The sequence below is a fragment of the Lissotriton helveticus genome, chromosome 5_1 (assembly GCF_964261635.1).
Source record: "Lissotriton helveticus chromosome 5_1, aLisHel1.1, whole genome shotgun sequence".
Taxonomy (NCBI): Eukaryota; Metazoa; Chordata; class Amphibia; order Caudata; family Salamandridae; genus Lissotriton; species Lissotriton helveticus.
The window spans coordinates 2,052,960,312-2,052,977,555 of NC_136065.1; the positions used below are offsets into that span (position 1 = coordinate 2,052,960,312).

Consider the following 17,244-nt stretch of genomic DNA (forward strand, 5'->3'; position numbering starts at 1 on the left):
TTTAATATTGAAGAATGATTGGAATAAATAAATATGAACTGCAAAAACGAGATGGATTTCAGGACTATCACACTTCACTTCCAGATCTATTGATTACTTCTGTTCATGCATCACATTGTGTGACTGTGTCCCTGGGGTTTCAGACACCATCTGTGTACTTAATGCTTTAAATGGACAGAGTAGGCTGGTTTTAAAGAATGAGCTGTCAGAAGCGACCACGGGAATTGACTTACAGCAGCTTTTGAGGTTTTCTAAATCAGGGAGAATTGAAAATGTTTATTTCCATACACACCAAGTTGATCATTTCTGGTGGATGGGCAAAGGCAGAGTGCCGCTCATCTCTCCGATAACTGGGAATCTGTCAATCCAACACAACTTCCAAAGGGAAAAAGGCCACAAACCAAATGAGACCCCAGGTAGGACATTAACAAAAGGTGCACTCAAGAGATCTGACAGAGGCTCCATAGTTCTCTAGTTATGTTTACCGACCAACCATGGTTATCCATGACAGAATCATGACCAGCTATGGGTGCTTGTGGTTTAAACTTGGTTTATGTCAGCATGTTTGACCTTGCACATGCTGTGGTGGCTCAGTGGTACACCATGACCTAGGTTTGGTGCATCTAGGGGCAATGATAATAACAGGGTTTCAAAAGATAGACTTTTCTTAGTACTATGGAAAACAGGTTCCCCCTATGACACATGTGCAGGATGGTGGAGACTTCTGCTTATCGGCCCCAAGAGGGGATACCTGGGTCAGCACAGAGCAGTGGGCAGGAGATGGATGTGCTATTAAACCAACCCCTAGCGCCTCATTTAAGGGGAGACAGATTATAGATTTACCCATTTCCTGCACTGATCTTTGAATTTACAGACAGCACAAAATCCACACACGGACCTCTCTCAGGGATTTGGAGTTAATAATTGTAGAAGGAACAGTCTCTTATCGAGCAAGAGAGGTCATTGTGCTGGTTAGAGGTTATTGAGCGGGGAGGTTGTCTCCTACAATGTTAGACATGCATTGGTCATATATTTTACCTGTATGGGGCGGTCTCATAGTGTCAAGACGGTCACTCCACTGGTTATAAGTCAGCATGTGCAGAGGCTGTCTCCGATGATTCCAGACACGCTTCTGCACTGATTACACGTTTTACTTGCATGGGGCAGACATGCGGTAAGTGTTCCCTGCATGGGACGGTCTCATATGATCTTACATATGTGACATGTCTCATTAGAGGTTGATGGGCGTGTCCCTACTGATGCTAGACATGCGGTAAGCGTTTCCTGCATGGGGCGGTCTCATGCGATCTTAGATGTGGGAGAGATCTCCTTAGGGCGTTGATGGGCATGTCTCGAGTGATGCTAGACATGCGGTAAGCGTTCCCTGCATGGGGCGGTCTCATGTGATCTTACATATGTGACATGTCGCATTAGATGTGGATGGGCGTGTCTCGAGTGATGCTAGACATGCGGTAAGCGTTCCCTGCATGGGGCGGTCTCATGTGATCTTACATATGTGACATGTCTCATTAGAGGTTGATGGGCGTGTCTCTAGTGATGCTAGACATGCGGTAAGCGTCCCCTGCATGGGGCGGTCTCATGTGATCTTACATTTGTGACATGTCGCATTAGATGTGGATGGGAGTGTCTCGAGTGATGCTAGACATGCGTTAAGCGTCCCCTGCATGGGGCGGTCTCATGTGATCTTACATATGTGACATGTCGCATTAGATGTGGATGGGCGTGTCTCGAGTGATGCTAGACATTCGGTAAGCGTCCCCTGCATGGGGCGGTCTCATGTGATCTTACATATGTGACATGTCGCATTAGATGTGGATGGGCGTGTCTCTAGTGATGCTAGACATGCGGTAAGCGTCCCCTGCATGGGGCGGTCTCATGTGATCTTACATATGTGACATGTCGCATTAGATGTGGATGGGCGTGTCTCTAGTGATGCTAGACATGCGGTAAGCGTCCCCTGCATGGGGCGGTCTCATGTGATCTTACATATGTGACATGTCGCATTAGATGTGGATGGACGTGTCTCTAGTGATGCTAGACATGCGGTAAGCGTCCCCTGCATGGGGCGGTCTCATGTGATCTTACATATGTGACATGTCGCATTAGATGTGGATGGGCGTGTCTCGAGTGATGCTAGACATGCGGTAAGCGTCCCCTGCATGGGGCGGTCTCATGTGATCTTACATATGTGACATGTCGCATTAGATGTGGATGGGCGTGTCTCGAGTGATGCTAGACATGCGGTAAGCGTCCCCTGCATGGGGCGGTCTCATGTGATCTTACATATGTGACATGTCGCATTAGATGTGGATGGGCGTGTCTCGAGTGATGCTAGACATGCGGTAAGCGTCCCCTGCATGGGGCGGTCTCATGTGATCTTACATATGTGACATGTCGCATTAGATGTGGATGGGCGTGTCTCTAGTGATGCTAGACATGCGGTAAGCGTCCCCTGCATGGGGCGGTCTCATGTGATCTTACATATGTGACATGTCTCATTAGAGGTTGATGGGCGTGTCTCTAGTGATGCTAGACATGAGGTAAGCGTCTCCTGCATAGGGCGGTCTCATGTGATCTTACATATGTGACATGTCGCATTAGATGTGGATGGGCGTGTCTCGAGTGATGCTAGACATGCGGTAAGCGTCCCCTGCATGGGGCGGTCTCATGTGATCTTACATATGTGACATGTCGCATTAGATGTGGATGGGCGTGTCTCTAGTGATGCTAGACATGCGGTAAGCGTCCCCTGCATGGGGCGGTCTCATGTGATCTTACATATGTGACATGTCTCATTAGATGTGGATGGGCGTGTCTCGTGTGATGCTAGACATGCGGTAAGCGTTCCCTGCATGGGGCGGTCTCATGTGATCTTACATATGTGACATGTCGCATTAGATGTGGATGGGCGTGTCTCTAGTGATGCTAGACATGCGGTAAGCGTTCCCTGCATGGGGCGGTCTCATGTCCATCCTCCTAGACGACAAGCAGCCAGAAGTAGCTTTCATAGCGGAGACCAGGCTATGCTATCGCTAGCTGTGATTGCGTAGACAAAGGGAAGGAGAGCAACCATAATCTACAAAAATACACTAAAAGGCCAATTCACACCCATTAATATCCCTGGGAGCGACCGCCTTCTTTTGTCACTCGAGTTTTTTCAGCCACCTCCACCTTCTCAGCGATACGGATATATCACCCCCCACGCGCCCTGCCACAGAATTTAGTTAACTACTCCCAGAACTTATAACAGAAATCAGTCTGCAGAAAGCAAACTTCACACTAATGGGTGATCGCCACAAACATCTTGACAAGGAGAGTAAGAACAACATAAAAAACCTCATGCTTGACATGGCCGCACACGCATAAATCATCCCACCCGCAAACTGGGCCACCTTCTGGCCCTTATCTTCTGGAACATCAAGGAGCTCACAACAGATACCCCCATCCCAATATACTGGGCGGACCACCACCTAGTCCCCTTCTCTTTATGCACTTTTTGCACATAACTAAACCTCCCAATCCCACTAAGGTAGGGCGATACTGGTCCAAACTAGAGGCCATAAGCTGGGAACAGTCCCTAGCAGAATCCATGCCAAGAAAGGAAGGGGATATAGGAGAGAGAGACAACAAATGTGAGGACTGGCTCAAAGGCTCTCTGGACTCTCTGGTCCACTTGACGCCCAAGTCGTCCGATTGGACGAGCTCTGGTTTTCAGCAAATCTCCAGGACTTAGAAAAAGAAGCAAAAGAAGCTAGAACGAAAATGGAGAAAAACATACAATGGGCACAGCAAGATATCATACTAGTAATAAGTAAAAAAAATAATTACTAGTATGCAATAAGGGAAGCAAGAGTCTTTTATTTCAGTGCCAAAATCGACAATGTCCCTGATTCCTCTAAGGAGCTGTTCAGACTGGTAGACAGACTTATGAAGCCAGCTAAGAATCAAAGAGGACCCGCCCCCTCAGAGGAGCGCTGGGATATGCTCGTCAATTTCTTCCTAGAAAAGGTAAACAGCATTGTTCTAGCCAAACCTGAAGATGCCACCCAGAGCACAGCCCTGGCTGCAGTAACACCTGCCAAGATCACACTGAAAGCCTTCCCTCTGATGACAAGGAAGCAACAGAAGAGGCCCTCAGGACGATCAAATCAGGGTCCCCGCTCGACCTAGCCCCCCCAAGATATCCTAAGGAAAGAAGGAAGTACAATCTTAGCCTCACCGATTGACATGTTCAACCACTCCCTTCAGAGTGGCATGGTTCCCGCGGCACGGAAAAATGCTGTGGTTAAACCACTCCTGAAGAAACCTTCGGCAGACTCCCTTTGCACAGAGAAATACAGACCCATCTCCCAACTCCCAGGGGTCAGTAAAATCTTGGAGAAACAAGCGAACAAGCATCGGTCAGCCTCTCCGGAGGCCCACACGATCCTGCACCCTACTCAAACAGGGTTCACGCCGGGCAGCAGCACAGAAACTGCGCTACTTGCCGCAACGGAAGAACGCAGAGCAATCCTTGACCAAGGTCGTTCAGCGGCAATGATCCTACTGGACCTGAGTGCGGCCTTCGACACCGTGTCCCATCCTTTACGAACCCGCATGTTAGACGGGCAGGAATTGTCAGAGGCGCGCTCAAATGGCTCACAGCATTCCTAGAGCACAGGAGCTTCCAATTCCAGGACGACTCGTCAATCTCGGCAACACACTCATTGAAATGGGGAGTTCCAAAGAGATGTTCCTTAAGTCCCACACTCTTCCATTTGTACGTACGCCCACTGGCAGGAATAGTGCAAACTCAGACTAGCTTTAGTCTCCTACGCAGAGCATCATCTCACTCACAGCAGATACGAACAAAACTTCCAACCAATTAAACGCCTGTATCAAACAATTTACTCACTGGATGCCTGCCAGCAGCTTGAAACTGAACGGCGATAAAACGGAGGTCCTGGTGCAGGAAGAAACCCCTTGCGCTGGTTGGAACTCAACTGGCCAGATTGTCTCGGTCCATTCCACACCCCTACAGTCAAGAGTTTGTGATTCTGCATCGATGAGAGGCTAACCATGGAGTTCCAGGCCAAGAAATTGGCTGAATGCTGCTTCGGACTACCATGAACCCTTAGGAAACTTAAGCTGGCTCCCCATCCCACTCCATGAAGTGGTAGTGCAGGGACTAATTAACTCGCGCCTGGACTATGGAAACTCCATCTACTTAGAGAATCTGAAATAAGTCACTCATCGACTGCAGGTGATTCAGAAAGCCGCGGCGAGGATTCTCTACAAAATCCCCAACCCCAGGATAGCAGCACCAGCACTTGCAGCCCTGCACTGGCTGTCAGTACAGAAGAGAACCCAAGCCCTGCGACTGGTCCATCGCGCCATCAACAAACAAGGCCCCCAGCTCATGCAACGCCTTATGACCCCTTCACGCTGAAAAGAACACCGAGATCAGAGGGTCACAAACTCTCAGTGGCCCCAAAGATCAAGAAAACAAGTTGCAGAGGTAATTCCTTTGCATAAAGGGCACCTAGGCTCTGGAATGCCTCTCCCAGCACACATCAGACCAGACAGAGTACAAATCAGCTTCAGAAAAAAAGTTGAACCCCTACCTATTTTAATCATTAGACATTCAAAAACGAACCGCGGCGGAGGCTTATTACCAGCGCTGGGAGGCCCGTTGGGTAGCCATGCGCTATATAAATCCTGGTGAATGGATGAATGAATGAATGAAGTTAGACATATCACAGTGCTGGTTAGAAGTTAGTGGGTGTGTTTGTGATGCTGGACGTGCAGTGATTATATATATATTTGTTGCTAGGCTCGTGGTGTGGTATATTGTCAGAGCTGAATGTTAGCTGGTTACAAGTTAACAGGTGCATGATGGGATATTTCCATTATACAGTAAGCAGTGTGCGTAGTGGTCCTGAAAGACACCCTACACTGAGGTTGTAACGGAAGGATAGGTAGGCACTAGTCTAGGACGGACTCCATTATGCTTCAAGAGAACTCAGAATAATCTGCTGTTACAAGTACATTATGCAGCACCTTCTGTGACATCATCACACTGCTTACTGTACCCTTCTGAATACACATCGCTACAAAAGGGGTACCAGGCCCTTAGAGAATACATAGGCTTAGTAAAACCTAACAGTCACAGCACATCCTGTGCAAAGTGTCAATCACTGCAGGTATGGCCTAATCTGCTACGTACGCACAGCGAACCCCTTTAATTCAGCACTGCCCTGAATGGCATCCCGAATAAAACAGTTTGTGTAAAACATACAACGTTGCATCGGCAGAAAACAATATACTCGTCCCTGTAATAAAGGAGTGTATTTTATATCCTGTGGTTCTCAAGGGGGGTTTAAAATTGCTTTCAGTTTTAGATTAACTCGGAGTTCACAATTTGAAGTATTCTAGAAGCACAGTCCTTTTTAGGTCTCGCCTGTCGATGCGCATGCGCATCGAGCTTACGAGACTATGGGGGCTTAAACAGTCTTTAACCAACTTGCAAGGAATCGTGGCGATTCCTTGCAGTGCCCGTGAAATTCAAGCTCAATGCGCATGCGCATTGAGCTTAAAAGCGCGTGCACATGCCCCCAGCCGCCTGCCTTGCATGTATTTTCCCTCAGGCGCACTCCTCCCACACCCCCGCTCCGCCCCCTCCCCTGCCTGCCGTGTCGCATTTCTTTAGTTCCCTCAGCCGCACTCCAGGCCCCTGCTGCTTTCACACCCTCTCCCCGCTCCGCCCCCTCCCCTGCCCGCCGTGTCGCATTTCTCCTCCCCCCTCCCCTTCTCTGCCTTCCCTCCGTCTTGTCTCTTTTGGTCTTATTCTTGTTTTAACTTTTTTTTCATCTTGGTTTGCCTTTCTTCACTTTCTACTGCAGTAACACACTCAGTTTGTCCCTTCACGCGACAGCATCTCTCAAATTTCAGTAAGTCTACAGCGGGTTCTTTTTGATGCTCTACTTCGTTGCAGTTTGTATTTTAAATTTGCACACTTTTGATGCGGCTGCTGCTTTCACTTTCGCGTGCACAGGGACGAGTCCTCTTCACATCCACCCCCTACAAGTGGTGCCTCCCGCTCACGTGCTGCTGGGTGGCTCTTGTTTACCCCACACTACCCAACCCCCCATCTTCGGGCCACTGCACTGTCTCGCCCGCCAGATTTGCATTTTGCCTAGCACCCTCGCCTTCAGTTCTCGTTGACAGTAAATAATAAAGCGTTTCCGCTATGCCGGCTCTGCAGTGCAGGGCCCTGAACCATGTATGATAACATCACCCAAAGTCGCCATTCACATACCGTCTATACTACCGACTTTCAAAGGCCCTCATGCTTGTCTGGCTCCTCCCTAAGTAAAGCAATCCAGAAGTACAACTCTGAATCAAAGACTCTCTGCCTCATCACCATTTGCCAGCATGCGGAGACTTCAAAGACTTCAAGCTGTGGCCATAATCAGGCCCCCTGCTTGCCATAACCCCTCCCTTTTCCCCCTCCCTCCTGGACAGCCTCGCTCTCCCAAGCACCTCGCTTAGGCACATACATACACCACTCACGTGCTCCCCACCCTCCTCCTCCCCCGATCACTTTCACGTCCGTCCGTCTCCCTAGATATAACACAATTACACGCAAAACTGAAAATGTACAGCTCAGCTGTTGATCTCCCAACTCAATGCCGTATGTGCGACATCCAAGAGTTTAAATACCTATATTCCAAGTGCTACTGTTAATGCAGGTTAAGTGAAACTACTAGTTGTTTTGAAACTGGCATAATAAACTCATGTTTTAAAAATATTATTTTAATCTGTGCCAATTGATTGTAGTTTGCACTCGCCACAGGCAGCACAGTCACACACCCAATGCCACTCACACACCCAATGCCACTCCCACACGCAACGCCACTCATCCACGCAACGCCACTCATCCACGCAACGCCACTCATCCACGCAACGCCACTCACACACGCAACGCCACTCACACACGCAACGCCACTCACACACGCCACTCATCCACGCAACGCCACTCATCCACGCAACGCCACTCATCCACACAACGCCACTCATCCACGCAACGCCACTCATCCACGCAACGCCACTCACACACGCAACGCCACTCACACACGCAACGCCACTCACACACGCAACGCCACTCACACACGCAACGCCACTCACACACGCAACGCCACTCATCGCCACTCATCCACGCAACGCCACTCACACACGCAACGCCACTCACACACGCCACTCATCCACGCAACGCCACTCATCCACGCAACGCCACTCATCCACGCAACGCCACTCATCCATTTGCAAAACGAAAAAGGTCAAACTCTTCTATTGCGAGACCTATTGCATTTTCAATGCTTGTTGGCACAAGTGAACACTGTTGATTATGACATATATTTATCTGTAGGTCTCATTACAAGACACTTTCCGATAAAAGATCTCCGACCTTAAAAACAGGCGCAGAATATTTCCGATTCTGCAAAACCAATATCGCACCCTAATTTCTGCTGCTCTGAGAACACAGAAGAAAAAGTGGAAAGTTTCACGACAGCATAAATCATTCTTTTCACCTTGTTTGAACTGCATTTTAATGTTTACATTTTACCTTAGAAACTACAGTTGAAGATCCCTGCCCAGACTGTCACACTAACATTATCTGAGAATTCTCACATCTTTTAATGCCTAAAAAGAGCGATCAACAGGCGAAAGGTGCCCTATAATCTTTCATAAACTGTCGTGAGCTGCATTAGTTGTGTATGTGAATTTGTACAGCGCCTCTAATCACCTGCGAGGGTTTCCAAGCGCTGAAAGACAATGTGCAGTGCTTAACAGGTTCACATTTCTTTCAACCAGAAACTTTCTATGCTGAAACCCCCATATTACACAGCAGGTAGTGGGTGATGTGGTAAATGTGGCAATCCACAATTATGTGGTAAAAGAGACGAGGTCACAATCCTGGAACTCAAGAAGCCCGTATTAAAAGTAAATAAATGGATGGCGGGCCGCCTCTGGGGACTGAAGCGAGGCTTCTAAATCCTGGTTATAGCAGGTTAATCTTACTCTTAACTGGTGCCACGTCACTCAGGTGTACAGGAATGCGTGCACATACCACAATAATGCACTGTGCCTCTGTGTAGCTAGCTCGCGACACTGTGCGTCAATCAGTACAGATAATTCATTGCACTAACCCTCACTTGCTAAATAAATGTTGCATTTTTATGCAGTACGGGCATTACCCGGGGGTGTTAGAGGGCTTTTTCAATAAAGCAGGTTTCGGTACAAAGGATACAAAGTTACAAGCAGTTTCTGGTTACGATCATTACATAAAGGTACAAAGTGGGGGTGGAAAGTAGGGTTCTTTAGTCATTTCGATGACACAGTGTTAGAGGTTGTAGGGGGTAGTACAGGTAGAGGCTGCAAGGTTTGTTGAAACACAGGTCGCACAGTCAGTCGGGGGTGAGGTAGGGGGGGTACATTACCAGGGGGGAGGTCGGCTAAAGGGACACATGCATTTCTCCTATACAGCACCCTGGCTTCTATGGGGAGCCAGCGACAAGCATAGGCGAGATAGGGTTGTTTATTTTCGCTCCATACAAGAAGCACACACAGGACTACATCTCCCAAAATGCTCTTCTGCCTCCCTCAGTAGACAGTATCGCAGCCGCACAACAGAGGCATACAATATTTCGTCTTTGCCTCTTTAAAAACACAAATGTGAATACACTGTTCTTTAATCGGGTGTCTGGACGTTTTGTAGGCTTGCAAGAGAGTTATTGCCCCCTTGTCCCATTTTGGATCCCCCCCCCCCACCCCCCCGGCTGGACACGTGCACTCACCCTAAATGACAAGTATATGTCGGAATCCCTCAGATCCGCATCTGTCAAGCCTGCCTCGTGTAGTGTCTGTAGCGCCTCCGGGATACCGCGGAGTTCAATGAGCTGCACAAACAGTCAAATGTTGCTGGAACCAGGACTTTTCACGGACCGGCCTCTGCTCTCCGAGACCTGCTGAGCCGACCAGGCCGACCCCGGAAACAGGTCCGGGGAGGGGGTGGTGCGGCCCCGAAGCAGGCCCTGCCCCCTGGGACGGTCCCGGTACCGGAGCGGACTCTAGCCTAAGGTGGGTGCAGCCCTTACTGACTCAGGCCCCGCCCATCGGCAGTACAGGTACCAAACAAGCCACGCCCGCAGGAAAGTGCTGCCCCCACCTGGCGAGGCCCAGCCGCCCGCAGGGAAGTGCAGGTACCTGAACCAGCCCCGCCTTCACGTTACTGCTCCCCCTATAGAGGTGCAGGTACCCGAGCAAGCCCCGCCCTCAGGTAAGTCCCGCCCCCACCTGAGCAGACCCTGCCCTCCAGGGAGGTGCAGGTAACTGAGCCAGCCCCACCCCCACGTACCTGCCCCCTCCTGAGCTGACCCTGTGGGTGCAGGTAACTGAGCCAGCCCCACCCTCGGGTTCGAGGAGCCCCCGCTGGAGCAGGCCCCTCCCTGAGGGAGTTGCAGGCCCCGCCCACGGAGCTCACCTCACTCCAAAGTTGGTAAATACAAGCCCGGCTAGTTGAGCTTTCCACGTGTCCCTGCTCAGGCTCTTCCCCACATAAGCACCATACGCAAACAGAAATGTACAGCATATCCCTCTGTATATAGGCATTTGTTTTCACTATAGATTTGTTCCTATCGTTGTGTATTACTTTGTATAAACATGTAAAATAATTATGTTGTTGAGAGGAAAAATAAATAATAAATAAATAAATCATCTTTGGTCTACATGTACATACTTCCATGGTGCATCTATGTACCTTCCATGTACTTGGATCTGTGTGTCTGTTACTTTTCACCTGAAAAAGCATATCCAAAGCACTACCCTATTTCCATCCTGTGCCTCTATCAATATCTTTAATCTACATATACTTACCTCCTTTATGTATCTAGATACTTTCAATGTACTTATGGATCTATATATTTATCACTTTCTTCTAATTTAGCATTTCCAATGCACTACCCTAATACTCAGCCTATACTTCGCTCAATATATCCTCTACATCCACTCTCTCATTTATTCCAAACCACTACTATGATCCCCCAAATAACCCTTTCTAGACTCTCTCCTTCTCTACCTCTCCTCGCATCATCTGACACCTCTTTTACTATACAGGTCCTCTAAAACAAACCTTTCTAAACCTTTCTAAACCCTTCCCTCTGACTCCTCCCCTTCAAAACTAATTTTTACTCATCCAAAAGCCTCCTCCTACTGCTAAGACCTAAAAAAAAATCTTTCACTCTTATCCCTCCACTATCCTTTTCAATCAAAATTAACAGACTAACATGTCCACTTCTCAAATTCCATATTCAACTACACTAATTCACCACTAATCCTTTAGAGCGCTACTCACCAATAAAGCGTCTCAACACCCCATCAGGGTTACAAGCGCTATATAAATGCAAACCTTTTCTCTTTTATACCCCACCCCAACCAGTCTCAATCCAAATAACTAACATATCCACCACTCAAGTTACTTTCATGTTTCACCATACCAATTCAACACTAATCCTGATGAGTTCCAGAGAAGCGTGCTACTTACGCTTCAAAACCCATCAAGGGTAGCAAGTGCTATATAAATACAAACCTCCTTCCCTCTTCTATCCCGCCACCTACCCTTCTCTACCCAAATAACTGAATAACATATCCACTACTCAAATTACTTCATATTTTACTATACTAATTTTCAACACTAATCCTTTATGGGTTCCGGAGTGGCGTGCTACTCACCAGAAAAGCACTTCAACACCCATCAGGGGTAACAAGTGCTATATGAATGCAAACCTTTCTTCCCCTTTGATCCCTCCGCTATCCTTCTCACTCCAAGTAACAGACTAATATCCACCACTGAAATTACTTCATATTTCATCATATTAATTCGCCACTAACCCTTTATTGGCTTCCTGAACAGCGTGCGTCAACACCCCATCAGGGGTAACAAGCGCTATATAAATACAAACCTTTTTCCTCCTCTATCCTTCTGCTATCATTACAAATCCAAATAACGGACTAACCTATCCACCACTTAAAATGTACTTGCAAGTTTAACTATACTAATTCAACACTAATCCTCTATGGGTCCCGGAGTAGTGTGCTACTCGCCAAAAAAGCGCTTTGACGCCTCATCAGGGGAAGTAATCGCGATATAAATGCAATTACAATACAATACAATACAATACAATGTGCGGCAGTAGGCTCAGAGCTGTGCAGTGTGGTAGGATCTGTCTGGGATGGTAAGATCCTAATGGGGGGGGTGAGGCCCCAGTATGACCTTCATACAGTGTAGGAGGGGGGGCAGTGCTGCAGGGGGCTTGACACCTGCACAGAGTGCTGTTCGGGAGGTTTACAAGCGTGAAGCGCCTCCCGGCGTGCAGTGAGGCGAGAGGCGCTTAGAGCTGCGGCCTGTGGGGCTTTACAATCAGGGTGTGCCTCCGTGGTCCAGTGAGGCGGTAGAGGCTGAATACAGAGTCGTGGAAGACCCGGGGATGGAGTCTGACAGTGCGTAGCTTCAGATGGGTGTTAAGGGTGTTAACCCCAGGGCACAAATCCTAAAAAAAGAAGTGGGGGGACGCTGACGTCACGACAGGAAGTGACGTCAGAAAAGGTGGCTTGCACCATCAAACTCATTGCCTCCCCTAACTCACCCCTTAGATGCGATTGCATCAGAGGAGCCAGCGTTCTGAATGAGCTCCGATCTCGAGCCCTGGTTAACCCCCTCAAATAAATGTGTTTTTGAGTAATTAGCTGGGTAGGGGTGCTTTCAATGTATGGTGGTACAAAAGGGGGTGGTGATGGACGGAGCATCTGAACCAAACACACCCAGTCAACAGATCTGGGTTTAATCCATCACCGTTCTTTAGCCCACTCTGCCACCCCCGTTCAGACATCGCCATATGCAAATCAGTCTGTCCCTGTGCCTCATGGGAACAGTCCAGCCCGAACTGCCAAGCCATGCCTTCCCTAGACCGAGGACCGTTCCAGCCATCTTCAGCCCGGCTTGCTTGAATCCAGTGGCAAAGTGAGCAAGGGACTCGCTTCTGAGCATACCCTGCCAACTTATGGCGAACAAAGTGGTACAAAAGGGGGTGGTGATGGACGGAGCATCTGAACCAATCAAACACTCACACCCAGTCAACAGATCTGGGTTTAATCCATCACCGTTCTTTAGCCCACTCTGCCACCCCAGTTCAGACTGCAAATCAGTCTGACCCTTTGCCTCATGGGGTGGCAGAGTGGGCTAAAGAACGATGATGGATTAAACCCAGATCTGTTGACTGGGTGTGAGTGTTTGATTGGTTCAGATGCTCCGTCCATCACCACCCCCTTTTGTACCGCTCTGTAAGTGTGGAGACATCTCGGTACACAGATGGTGAGGCGTCCGCCGCACTTCACCGGGGCTTTTTGCACACAGACAAACCGGCACACACACTCTCTCCATCTCTCGGTTTCAAAGTCTTCCAAAGTGTTGGTTATTTTAACAAATAGTTTTTCCTTTTCCCACCTAGTGCACAACCTCCCCCCCCCTATTCTATTCCCCTCCCTTTCCCCTCTAATGCCCCTCGCATGCGCCCTGCTTGTGTATAATGAACGTTAACATTCCATTCCAGCGTGATTGTTGGAAACCCCGAAGCTCACCTCCCGCCCCCCAACCCCCACCCCTAGTGACCGAGCCATGACCCTGCCTGTGACTTAGGCGGGGCAGTGCTGCGGGCTGGGTTTAGCGCTGCGAGGCACACCTGTAGGAGCTGATCAGCCGCTGCCTGAGGAGGACGCTGCAGCAGTGACATCTGAAGTGTGCAGTGCTGCAGGCTGAGCTTACAGCCGCGGCATAAAAAGGGGTGCACTGTGCGTCAGGAGGGCGGGTTGAGAGGCGCAGGGACTCGCAGGGGTGCAGGCAGCAGGGACATTGGAAGTGATTTCGAGGGTCAGGACCGAACGTATTTTGGGGGGGGGGGGGCTTGTTTTATTTAATTAATGCAGTTGTATATAGCGCGCACTTTACCAAAGAAGCAGGTAAATTACAAATGGTACACAAAATAGACTTAACACGCTCACAAGGCGTTATATACAGTTACAAAGGTACACAAAATGCATATGCACGCTCACAAGTTACCTATATACAGTTACAAAGGTACACAAAACAGTCTGGTTTGAATTTATGATCCAACATCAGAACTTTTATGACGTTTTGGCCCGTCACTGACAGTGCACAGGCACACTCGTCCAAATGCTATAATTGTTACATTTAATTTTCAGGGATAGTTATGCGTGTTTTCAATCTTGTAACAGCAGCGACTCCATATTACTGCTAATAACCTCCGTGACACCCTCCATTTCACATATTTGAGGTCCTGTTTTGATCTAAAACAAACTTTTTATGCAGGAAACAAACAACATTTCTCTGTAAATGTCTGTAATAGACTCTCACGCATCACCCACATTAAAATATAAATCAAAGGGATACAGTATTTAAGAATTATTCAAGGTAATCATCTGGTGAACAGAGCTGGTTCTTTCGGGGGGCGGAGGGGGCTTAAAGGCTGGGGTCCTGGGCCAGAGCACTTTTCCCATTCCCTAAAATGCCCCTGGCAGGCAGCTCCCCAGAAGAGTTTTAAGAGTCTACTGTGCTGTAGGACAAAGTTTGAAAGTTTCTCACCTGCCTCCCCAGCCAGGCACCTCTTTCGTTCGGCCGCGGGTGCTCCTGTCACTCCCTTGTAATCCAGTTTAACCCCCCCACACCCCGCCCACGCCCCCTGGAGCTCACGCCCTCCCAGTGCAGCCAATGCTACTCCCTCCCCAGGGATCAGAGGCGCCCGCCCACACCTGAGAGATCAAAGTCTGAGCGCCTGGAGCCGGCATCTGTCAGGGACTTCCGGCTGCGAGGGTGATGTGGGGGAGGGGCTGCAGTTACCACGTCACGTGCCTTGACGGGGGTGCCGCTGAGGCACCGTGCAGTGCAGGTGAGACGGGTGCACTCCACAGGCAGAGACATGCATTGTGGAGAGGAGTGGAGGGCTGGGCTCTGCGGTATGAGATGACAGCGCCCCCAGCCTGTGCTCTGCGGTCTCAGGTGAAGTCAGAAGCTGTACTGCAGAGTTCAAGAGGGCGCACAGCTCTCGCACTGTGCTCTGCAGGGTTTCAGAGGGCCCACAGCTCTCGTAGTGTGCTCTGCATGGGTTCAGAGAGCGCACAGCTCTCGCACTGTGCTCTGCAGGGTTTAAGAGGGCGCACACCTCTCGTACTGTACTGTGCTCTGCAGGGTTTCAGAGGGCCCACAGCTCTCGTAGTGTGCTCTGCAGGGGTTCAGAGAACGCACAGCTCTCGCACTGTGCTCTGCAGGGTTTAAGAGGGCCCACAGCTCTCGTACTGTGCTCTGCTGTCTCAGGCGAGAAAGGTGTACTGCAGGGTTTAAGAGGGCGCACAGCTCTCGCACTGTGCTCTGCAGGGGTTAAGAGGGCGCACACCTCTCGTACTGTACTCTGCAGGGTTTGAGAGGGCGCACTGCTCTCCTACTGTGCTCTGCTGGGTTTCACAGGGTGCACAGCTATCGTACCGTGCTCTGCAGGGTTTAAGAGGGCGCACAGCTCTCGCACTGTACTGTGCTCTGCAGGGCTTGAGAGGGCGCACTGCTCTCGCACTGGGCTTTGCAGGGTTTCAGAGGGCGCACAGCTCTCGCACTGTGCTCTGCAGGGTTTAAGAGGGCGCACAGCTCTCGTACTGTACTGTGCTCTGCAGGGTTTAAGAGGGCGCACAGCTCTCGTACTGTACTGTGCTCTGCAGGGCTTGAGAGGGCGCACTGCTCTCGCACTGGGCTTTGCTGGGGTTAAGAGGGCGCACAGCTCTCGTACTGTGCTCTGCAGGGTTTCAGAGGGCGCACAGCTCTCGAACCGTGTTTAGGGTCGGGCCTTAGACCCTCATGCTGGAAATAACTGCAGACACAGGACACACTGGATACTGGGTGCAACTGGCCTCGAGCACGTGCGCTCGGCCACTTTTATTATAGCTGTGTCACCTGACCAGTGACATCAGTGGTGGGTGGGTGTTCAGTGTAATTACATACAGAACACTAGAATGCTAACTGTGACTCTGGGTCCTTACATCCCTCCCAAAATTGGTGAAAATCATACCAAACAGGAAAAGTCCAACACCCTGTGGGGAAAAGAAAAGACACGTAAATGTAACGTTGGATTTATGATTTCAACAAGTCTCTTTGGCTGTTTGCAAACCGCAGGCAGTGTAGTTCCTGCATCCAGGACTAACAGTTCTCTGTGTTACGGCTCGTAGTTGTTCAGTGGGTTCATTCTTTATCTGTGCCGTCTGGACGTTGTTATTAGCCCTGCCTTTGCTTAGCTCAATTGGTGATGATCAGTAGTTGGAGAGAGATGGATGATGTAGGTGTTGACTGTCTTCTGGCTTCTTTTCTCCATTCTGGCTTCGTGATGTTTCCGGGCAGGCTTCAATGTTGTCTCTTGGCAGGTGAAGAGAGTAGGTGCAAACATCCCTCTCACTAGGATACCCCTCTTGCCGGTGTTCTTCTCTCACAAGACGTCCGGGAGGACCTCTTTACCAGGTTTCCACTGGACTGGTGTTGTTGGTCGTGTTGCTCTACCATAGCCTTCGGGCAATGAGCCGGGCACTCCACGAGCCTCACCATTGTGTCCTAGTTCCACCTGAAGGTTGGGTTGTCGACTCTTTTCCTTGCTCGCGAGGCTTTCATCCTCGTGGGTCCTGCAGACACGCAACTGTGGATCTGTCTCCCATGCGGGACTTGCTGCCACCAGAGTCCCTTGAGGCCTCTGCTTCCTCGGTTGCCACGGGCTGGTGTGAGGTGGTCAGTTCCTCAACTTCCGGAGGCCTGAGCAGTCTCACCATCCAATCATCCGCTCAACCCCAGAGGTAGATGTCGCCAACAGTCTAGCTTGCTCTCTTCTGCGATCGAGATGTGGATGGATGGCTCGTAGGTAGCTGTCTTTGATCTGCGCTGCCGGTGCTCTTGCCAGGCCTTGTCTTCCAATGCACTCAGATGTTCCAGTGCCTGTCACCTTCCTTCTTGCGCAGGGGCGGCTTCTTCTTGCGGTGGCAGCGTGCCACTCTAATTTCTCCTTCCTTCTTTCCTCAGTGGCGGTGGCCACTCTGACTTCTCCTTCCTTCTTCTTGTAGTGGCAGTGTGCCACTCTGTCTTCT

The 17,244-nt window shown here is 49.7% G+C and overlaps 1 protein-coding gene across 2 annotated transcripts in view; it reads right to left on the reverse strand.

Annotated features, from left to right (window-relative positions):
* The window catches only part of LOC144756271 (uncharacterized), a 191,264-nt gene extending 176,330 nt beyond the window's left edge, over positions 1–14,934 (reverse strand). The window contains exon 1 of one of the 2 annotated variants that reach the window (XM_078645927.1): positions 14,717–14,934. The gene's annotated coding sequence lies outside the window, so the exon portion shown is untranslated. Of the gene's footprint in view, positions 1–9,857; positions 10,175–14,716 lie in introns of those variants that run through there. The other variant, XM_078645928.1, reaches the window with a different exon arrangement.
* Between the last annotated feature and the right edge of the window lie 2,310 nt (positions 14,935–17,244).